The sequence below is a fragment of the Dermacentor andersoni genome, chromosome 9 (assembly GCF_023375885.2).
Source record: "Dermacentor andersoni chromosome 9, qqDerAnde1_hic_scaffold, whole genome shotgun sequence".
Taxonomy (NCBI): domain Eukaryota; kingdom Metazoa; phylum Arthropoda; class Arachnida; order Ixodida; family Ixodidae; genus Dermacentor; species Dermacentor andersoni.
The window spans coordinates 99,295,923-99,306,469 of NC_092822.1; positions in this window are offsets into that span (position 1 = coordinate 99,295,923).

A 10,547-nucleotide genomic window follows, 5' to 3' on the forward strand; every position below is an offset into this window, starting at 1 on the left:
AGCGTGACAGGGCGTTGTACTTCGGCTGCGGCGCGGTCGCAGGCGCTTTATCTTGAAAAAGATGTGCTCTGCGTGCACAGTCTAGGTGGGCCGACGGCTGTGCGCTGTTTTTCCACCCCTCAGTTTGCGTTGAAGCGTCACTTCGCTCGCTTCTGCTGCCGCGATTCCTCACGCCAGCGTTTTGATGGCGCGTGTCCGCGGTCATCGAGGGTGAACTGTTCATGTTTGCGTGCGCATGCTGACATCATGCTAGTTAATTTAGTTAGTAAGCAAATGTTTACAAGGGGGCGTTCTACTCCGGCTGCTGCTGCGTATTGCGCGGCCGCGCGAGCCCTGCCTTGAATACAATCTGCGATGCGGACAGTGCAGGCGCTTTGCTGCACCGAGGGCTGATAGTCCCGTGCGCGCTATAGCGCCCATACGCGTGCGCATCACCCGCGTTCACAAAAGGAAACGTCACTGTAACATTTCTTATTAGTTATAGTAGGCAGCTTAGCATGATTGAATGTAAATGTAAACTTGAATGATCATACTTACAACAATGTAGAAAGAGTGTAATACCTAAATTACTACATTATGTTTGTCATCATATAGACAGCGTCGGTGGAAATACTTTAATGAACCAACATGTATCTCTCGAGAAGGGTATCACACATCAGCAATAGGAGGATATCCCTGTAAGGATGACGTGTTTCGTTATTACTTTGTGCGCATGTCCATTGAGTGGAATAGCCTTGGTTCCGAAGTATCCAGTGATCAACCAGTGATCAACCAGTGATCAACCATTTCTAGTAGATGATGGGGCATCGTTCAGCGAAAGTTCCATGGACGCTATCAACTTCACTCAGAGGGGCGTATTCCAGCAGTTGCTACAGTTAGATGACAAGAAGGCTTCTGGGCCAGACTGAATACCTACTGGCTTTTTGAAAAGGTATGCTGAGTGGATATCATTTTATTTGGTAATTATTTTTCAGAAATCACTAAGCACCCATTCCGTGCCACAGGACTGGCGTTGTGCTGTAGTTGTCCCCATATTTAAAAGTGGCAATCGTACTCTAATGAATAACTACCGTCCTGTATCCCTTACGTCAGTTTGCTGCAAGGTTATGGAACACGTCATAGCAAAACCGTATAATTATCTTCCTAGAATCAAATGGCCGCCTTTGCGCATGCCAGCATGGGTTCCGAGAGGGACTTTCCACAGTGACACAGCTCATTGGAACATTACACGATTTTTCCAAAGCTGTGGACAACCGTGAACAAATGGATGTTATATGCGTTGATTTTGCCAAAGCCTTTGATAAGGTTCCCCATCGTAAATTACTTTTTAAACTGTAGAAAGCAGGTATAAATGGCGACGTTTTAAAATGGATTGAAGATTATGTAACTAACCGCAAGCAGGCAGTTCGCGTTGATGGTTCCGAGTCTGGTTTTGTAGATCTATACTAGTTCTGCTAAGATAAAACTCTTTACAGATGACTGTTTGATTTTTGCGCCGGTATTTTGTTTAGAGGATCAGATTAAGCTCAACCGAAACCTTCAGGCGTTTGGGAGTTGGTGTGACAAGTGGGAAATGCGAATTAATTTTGATAAGACCACATACACGCATATCACTGCAAAAAAGAATATTTTTAGTTTTCAGTACGATATTCAAGGCTACAATCTAGTTAATGTTCCTTGTTTCAAATACCTTGGTGTCTCTATTTCGCATGATTTAAAATGGCACAATCAAGTAGAAAGAGTGTGCTCTGCGGCACAGAAGAAATTGGGTTTTTTAAAAGCAAAACTGGGGAGGGCAACAAAAGATGTTAAACTGCTGGCTTACAGATCTCTTATTCGACCATCCCTAGAATATGCGTTAGTAGCATGGGCGCTCCATCAAAAGGTAATCTGGGCCCAAACAGAGAAAGTGCAACGCCGGGCGGCGCGCTTTATTTGTTCTAAATATAGAAGGACAGACTCAGTTTCGGCGATGTTAAAGCCTTGCGGTCTTGAAATATTGGAAGATCGGTGCAAGAAGCAGAGAGTACAAACGTTATTTCAAATAATTCACGGCGAACTAAAAATTAATAAAGATTTGTATTTAAAACCTCCAGGCAGACTGAGCTCCCGCTTAAATCATAGTGAAGCTATTCACCCGTACTTGTCCCGAACCAATGCCTTTCGTTGTTCGTTCTTCCCAGAGTCAATAGAGCTGTGGAACAAGCTGCCTGCAGAAATTGTTCGCAGTTCTGATACTGCATTGTTTACAAATGCAATCAAGGTTCTTTACTAAAACTGTACCATGTGGATATTGTAAAGTGTTTTTCTTTTCTTTTTTTTATCTTTTTCCTTTTTTTCAGTTTGTGTGCGTGCGGCAGCTGGTTGAACATTTGAGTACATGTCTTACAGTCTGCATATCGTATCTTGTATTGTATTCGTAGGACACTGTAGTGCATGTGCATATTTTTTTTTGTATCTGGCTGTCTTGTACGAACGTATATGTAACATCCCTCCCTGTTATGACCCTCAACTGAGGGTTGATAGTATTTCTAAATGAATAAATAAAGTAATAATAATATTCAGCCAGTAACGCTTTTCATCACACGTTGTACTCAGTCCGCTCTCTTTCTGCTTCAGTGTATATCCTCCCTGATCAAATTCCGCGCGGGTGTATCAATAAAAGAACAGGTGCTGCTATACATAGCAACGTGCCTGAAGACTGATATTCTTGAGCCATGTATGAAAGAAAGATATGGATGTGCAGTGCAATTCGATGCAACGTTTGGTCTTATACTTTTATGCCACAGAATATGACATAAATAATGCATGGAAACCGTCGCAGACATGATCCTATTTACCAGCGAACTAGCGAAACGAGTGGCAAGTTTCGGAAGTCTGTGGTCAGAGCGCACAACCAAACATAGTACGTCGCGTGCCAGACGCAAGAATAGGTGCAAATAAATATGTGATTTGCCGTAATCTTCTTTCTACAAGTTGTAGTATGTTCCGCGCAGTTATTCCGTACACAGCGCCACAGACCAGAAACATATCACTGCAAAACCCTCACAGTGCACTTCAATTGCAACCCGCACTACATGCGTAGTTTCCGTAGTTTGCCCTCTAGTATAGGACAAGTGTTATCCCAGACAGCAGAAGTGCACGTGATCCAATGGCTGAAATCGCTTTCGTTACGTGCACTGAGAGGGCATTGCTATGACGTCACTGCTGCCACTGTAATCAAGAAAATTAGTTTCAAAGGTGCATTGTAGGGCGAGAGCATTTTCATGAACGAGCTATTCAAATGTCATATTGTCGTTACTCTCTCATTATTGGCTGAGTGAAAATTTGTTTTGTTCAGTAGCGGCCTCCATTTTATTTCCCTTGGAGAGACGTACTAGCACCCTATATTATACACGAGATTTAGTGAACCTCTTTTATGTTATAGAAAAACGAAAATACACTTACAGCGTGAATAATCATCTGAGATAGTCGTGTGTCTTCGTACAGGGTTCTCACGGGAGGCGTAAGTATTTAATACGCAAACTTCTTCTTGCGTTGCGGTAGATTACTTCACTGGTACCATTTATTGACGCGTAACTTGATATGCTCACGCACTGATGGAAGATGCCCCTAGAAACTGACGGCTTCGATAGTTCCTTACCATCAGTACTTATCCGTAATCAAGGCGAACACATGCAAAGAGACGGATATGTGGCACCTTTGTATATACAATGATTCATTAAAATTGTGGAGTTTAACGTTCCGAATGCACAGTGTGCTGCCGGAGGCGCCGTTGCAGATCGGCTCCAGATTCATAGTGACCACCTGGGGTTCTTCATATCGTGCACCTGAATCAAGGCACACCAGGGTCTTTTGTGCGTGTCGCCCTCATCAAAATGTGGAAGCCGCAGCTATCACTCGAACCCGCCAACTCGTGCTCAGCAGGACGATGCTGTAGCCCCTGCGCCATTGCGGCGGCTAACGAGCGATTACAGAAAAGCACACGCATTCGCATGTACAGGCGCGCCCACTGCTAGTGAGAACACGGAGCCCATGGTTTCGCTCCGCGGAGTGGCCCAACACCGGCGCCTCATGCAGATTTGCGGCGCAGGCACAATCAAAGCGATTGGCGAATAGCCCGGGTTGTCGTCTGCTATGGCGAGTCGTCTGCCAAGACTTCACGAGGCGCCGGTGGAGGCTCTCTGCGGAGTGCTTCTAGGGGCTCTTGTGTTCCCGCTAGCAGTGGCCGCACCTGTAAATGGTCAAGGAAAGCGTTGCACTTTTTGCAGAAAGCAGAGAGAGAGCGCGTTCCTAATTAAATGCTAGAGATTGCCTGGCCTCTGCCTAGAGTGGTACTCCAGACGCTAGTTGTGGGCCGTAACATGAAATCACACGTACGCACAGGTGCGGACGAAAGTAAATAGAACATGGGAGCTAGGGCGGAACGGCATTTCAGTGCATTTCCAGGAGTCTCAAGGCTGCCACAGGGCATTGGGATTGAACTTGTTTGATCGCCGGACTGCCCGCGTGCGTAGTTCAAATCCTTTTGCTTCCCCTTGAGGCTGCTATAGGGGGCATTGGAATGCATGTTCCACCGCTACTCCAGTATTCCAGTTACTTTTTGTCCGCAGCTGTACATTCAGTAATAGAATATGCTGCTGGGCTGGTTGGTTCGTTCTTGCGTGGAATAATAAGCGCCTACATTGTGCGGGACAGCGAGACAGACAAGTGACATGCGCTGTACGTTCATCCAGCAGAGGAACACGATACACAAAGCACGTGGAGTAAGATAGAGGACATCTGCATAGAAAAAAGAGAAAAGAAATAGAAAAGGCCACTTTGACCTAACTGGATATACATGAGTAGTCAAGAATAAAGAAGCAATCTGGTCAATGCCACAGGGCTGGTAATTCTATATTTATTTGTTACAAGCCTTTAAATAGCACTGAAACAGACCATGCATCGAGCTTGTCGGTAACGAATGTAACGAAGGGTAACGAACGGACACATGAAAATGTATGAGATCACGTATACGTGATAATTTGACCTTAGAGACGTCATAATGCTTTCGCGTTCAAATCATGTAAAGAATAAAGGGAAAATCAGACATCCACCCGTTCGTAGCAATTGCTACAAAGGAAACCCATACGGGTTCCTCGAAAGAAAGGCCTCATAGTTGAAGAAAAGTTCGTCCTGGTCCGGGACTCGAACCCGGGACCACCGCCTTTCCGGGGCAGCCGCTCTACCATCTGAGCTAACTCAGATGGCAGGGCGAAGTCGCCCTGCCATCTGCTAGCCGCCTGGTTAGCTCAGATGGTAGAGCGGCTGCCCCGGAAAGGCGGTGGCCCCGGGTTCGAGTCCCGGACCAGGACGAATTTTTCTTCAACTATGAGGCCTTTCTTTCGAGGAACCCGTATGGGTTTCCTTTGTAGCAATTGCTACGAACGGGTGGATGTCTGAGACTTCGCCCTGCCATCTGCTAGCCGCCTGGTTAGCTCAGATGGTAGAGCGGCTGCCCCGGAAAGGCGGTGGTCCCGGGTTCGAGTCCCGGACCAGGACGAATTTTTCTTCAACTATGAGGCCTTTCTTTCGAGGAACCCGTATGGGTTTCCTTTGTAGCAATTGCTGCGAACGGGTGGATGTCTGAGACTTCGCCCTGCCATATGCTAGCCGCCTGGTTAGCTCAGATGGTAGAGCGGCTGCCCCGGAAAGGCGGGTGGTCCCCCGGGTTCGAGTCCCAGACCAGGACGAATTTTTCTTCAACTATGAGGCCTTTCTTTCGAGGAACCCGTATGGGTTTCCTTTGTAGCAATTGCTACGAACGGGTGGATGTCTGATTTTCCCTTTATTCATTACCTCTCTCCACCTTGCGGGTTTCCGCAGAACTACTACGTCAAATCATGTAAAGATACTTGAGTGACTGTCATTTTCTTGCAGTCGGCCTAATTGCATAATTAGTCTTCATTAAATAATCAACTTCTCAAATGTTATATTTAGAAGTGTCAATGAGAAAATTGTATACCACCATGAAAAACTCCCGATGCAGCTTTCTGTTGTTCAATACGTGCTGCATAAAAGCATGAAAGAAGCCCGCGAATAGACGCAAAGTGCCTCGAGCGGGCAGTCGAGCGGAAAATTTTCTTGCATGCGCGGGTTTCAGCAGAAGTACAATACTTTCTTGAGAAAGGACAGCGTGTTTGACAAAGGACATTGTGCAGTCAGTGTTCGCGACGCAAACGTCGGGTTTTTTTCTGGGCGACTGAAAATAATTGCATTTCTCTCATTTTTTTGGAACGCTGCTGTCATTTAAACACACATTCGTAAGTCGTTGTCCCAGGAAAAGGAGGTTGATTATCTAGGAAGAAGCACGTGCGAAATGACAGCGCGTCGAACACTAGACAGAGTGATGGCGTCCGGAAAGAAGCAACAGTGAAAACAACTTTCATGACAAGCACATGTCGTGCGGTCATCTGACGGGGCGATCTCGCGAGCCGTGTTTAATCAGCGTGATGGATGATCTGGCGCAGCGAATACGAGGAGGAAATATCTGAGTAGGTCGGTGCTTTCCTCAAGAATTCAAAAAAAGAATTAAATTACGGGGTTTTACGTGCCAAAACCACTTTCTGATTATGAGGCACGCCGTAGTGCAGGACTCCGGAAATTTCGACCACCTGGGTTTCTTTAACGTGCACCTAAATCTATGTAAACAGGTGTTTGCCCCTCCATGGAAATGTGGCCGCCGTGGCCGGCATTCGATCCCGCGACCTCGTGCTCAGCAGCCGAACACCATAGCCACTGAGCAACCACGGCGGGTGTTTTCCTCAGGAATAAAAGGGCTTTATGTCACCTCGAATGATATATATATATATATATATATATATATATATATATATATATATATAGATAGATAGATATGCTTCAAGCAGGTAACCAAACGTGCCTCATCCTTCCACCGCCAACCGCCTAGTCGGCTTCGTCAGTCCTCTCATCATCGTTCGTTACTGCAGCGCCTCGTAGCAATATATATATATATGAATGAAGCATACAATCACAGGATCCTGCTCCGAAATAGTTCCAAGAATAGAAGCAGGTAGGAAAAATAACAGGATTTTACGAACGTTTCGTCCGCGGGACCGGACTCTGACGAAGGCCGGTCGCGTAGCCGAAACGCCAGTAAAGTCGTGTTATTTTTCCTACCTGCTTCTATTCTGTGAAATATATGCATATACATATGTAAAGAGAAGGAGAAAAAGACTTCACCAATGTGGGCATGCAACTGAGAAGTCATTACTGGGCATGCCACACCTTTACCAGAAATATTACGAAATATATAACGAAGTACGAACTATATTCACAGAATATTCACAATGCCTTTAGTGGTTGACAAGGTGGTGGTTAGCTCGCAATGTCCAAGAATGTCATCGTCTTCAAACTAATCTTCATCATCATGTGGCAGTATAATAGGAATAACAGTCTGATTGACAATGTCTCCTCTCCCTTGACAGCCTGGGAAAGTATAGCCAATTTGCACATCTTTTCGGGTATCACAAGAAACGAACGGCGAGCAATTAGGAAAGAAATGCAAAAGCTGACTTCCGCAAACAATGTGGGCATATATAAATTCGACGGATATATTCTGGTGGTACTATATTAAGCGGAATCTGTTTATACCAGGACAAAACAAGTAGCCGCAGAGATTGCGGAAAATTTTAGGTGCGTATAACACTATTGTACCTCATCGCTGAAACGTTACTAGGACTAAGTCAACAGGTGCAGTATACGAAGCGGAAGACGTCAATGCTTCCAACTATGAAAGAACACATTTGTTGTTTCACGAATGGGATTACGTACTGCCATAATGCTAATACATGTTTTCGCAGGACCACCGGTGGAAGCTGGAAAAGAGTAGCTGTCATATGGGCTGCGCTCTTATTGGCGGTAGCCGGAGTGTTCCTAGCGCTTCGCTTGAGTAAGTAGTTTTCTGGCCATATGAAGCTGCTCCGAGCAAAACCCCCCTCCTTGGAAAATAAGCAAGAAAGAGCAAAACACTGTGTTCAACGTGAGACACACATATATAGGCAATACGTGCCCCTTACACCAGAAAAGCCAACAAGCTACAGCGTTTTGACATTTCATCCATAGACGATGTATTACATACGATCCTTAGTTTCTGTTTCTTCTTTTGTTTAAAAAGACATTACACTGAAAAACAATTGCAGTTGTGTTAACAAGTGGTCCTTCTACAATATGAAAACAGAAAATATATAGGAACTGTTACCGCGAGAAAAGGCTTTGTAAGCCAGAACAGAAAAAAGAAGGAAAGGCAGGTGGCGCCTCCGTCTTGAACCCCCTTCCCCCCACCCCCCTTTGTGACCAACGTTTTTATATATACTGAGTTTCTAAACTCCGCGACGCGCCCACAGGGAGCAGGCGGCCCACTGCCATTCCTGCCACCGCGGCGCTGCGGTCGAACGTTGAGCAATGGAGCGGGCAGCGTCTGCTATCGCGCCGCAGGTGCGCTTACCGCAGGCACGCATACGACGTTTAATTTTCTCTCTTTCTGGAGATCTTTAACTGTGATGTTTTATTTAATAATCCCTTAAACAGCTTTAGCGCTGCTCTTGCCGCAGTAAATGTATGTGCACATTCATATCAGGTATATGGCGTTCTAAGGCTGCGTTTATGGTGACAACTGTCGCATCTGCGTACGCGTATGCTGAGCGGAAGTGCCTGTTGCTTGTGATTTACGCTTCGCGGCCTCAAAAACTTGTCGTTATCTTTCCGAATGCAGCATGGATGATGAGTTATGTGTAATTCACGCCGATGGGAAGCAAGGGACACGAATCCGTATTTTTACTATTTGGTGATTGATGCTTTCTAGAGCAAACCTGTTCATGCCGTACTGGCAAGGCGAACCATCCAGCAGCTGCACAAGGCGAGTTGCAGTTGTTTGTGACGTAATAGATCTGTGCAGGTCTGCTGAGGCCTAGTTAGGTTTTTTTTTTCTCGGTAACGATCACCTGCATTGTATTGTAGAAGAGCAAAGACTGAACTTAGTGAGTTCGGACAGCCTTTGGTTAGCCACAGCGGCTGAATTAGGAGAAGATACCTTGAAAGAGGTGATGTCACACTGGCGCACCAGCACTGGGATTGCCCTGAAAACTATAAAAAATCGAACCTCGACCTTTATTAGTGTTATTAGTTCGACCTTGTTCGTGCTCAAACAACTTCTGGTAAATTCTGCAAAACAGTGTCTTGAAAGAATGCTTTTTCAGTTTAAACAGCTTTTTTTCTCTCTTTAGTGTCCCTTTATTGTACTTTACGTTGTTTTACCTGTACGAACCTAGCCTTACCATAATCGAAGTGAAATCGCTGTGGAATGTGGAGAGTAAATAGGGAGTTTTAGTGGGCTGTATTTTTACTGTGGACTCTCTATTCTCAAATGTTATATGGGGAAATATTGGAAGTTCCCGGTAAATCCACGCCGACTCGTCTATAATGTGAAACAATTGTTCTTACTTTATAAATTTCAGGGATTCAAAGTCATTGTGCATCTGATATGTAGTAAACATTTCGAGGCGATTGTGCGCCAAAGGACTTCATATTAGGCACTTATCATACGAGGAATCTTTCCGGTATGACTGCGCGTCTTCATTTTGTAGCATGCCTACCTGCAGAATCCATTTGGTGAGTCAGTTCAGCATGTTAAATTGTGCGCAAAGTCATGACAGCGCAAGCAAGAAAAAGATGCAGACGTAAGAAGCGTTCTATATGTGGGTTGCTGCTCGTGTATTGCGCCTTCATCACTTCCTACTTTCAGGAAATAATGAGTGTAACATGCATTTGTTTGAGCGAGTACCCCAATGCAAAAAAGAAAAGAAATTCCCAAGTTTTCTAAATATGTTTCCCCCTTTTTTATTGTTATATTTTTTATTGAAGGGCAGCGACGGGAGGAGTGAATTTACTCACTGGCACTATTATCTTTATAAACTCGTCATAGAACACCGACATTTGCGCAGACAACTGTAATGGTAAACATAATGCGCAAGCCGTGCTCTTAGCACTTCCTGCTGCAAATTTTTTCACTGAACTGGCAAATTTGTATTTCCCACACCTGAGTGGCAACGCATAGAAAAAAAAATACTGCAGTCGAGCTTCTAGCAACATTTCGAAGAGTCTTCTTGCAAACTAGCAACGACCCGAAGCCATTAAGTTGGGTGCGGTTCTTCACACTTTCCCAATCGGAATCATGATGGCGTTAATCATGGCCACATATTGTCACGTTGTAGTGACGTTGTGGGGGAAGAACGACGCAATGTCACAGCCGAGTCAGAAGTTTATCTCTTTATTGGGTTAACGTGTACCCAGCAAAACAAGTAACACTTGAGCACAACGATAGCGGCAAGCAAAGCCGGGGATTGTGGAATGTCGGATCGGCGGCTCAAACGCGTTGGTTTTTATATATATGGCTCAACGAAGCTTCCGGCGTAATCGCTTGGCCTCGCGTAAATTCTAGAATGTACGTACACCAGTATTCCCGTCGCGTGCAGAGTTTGATTACACGA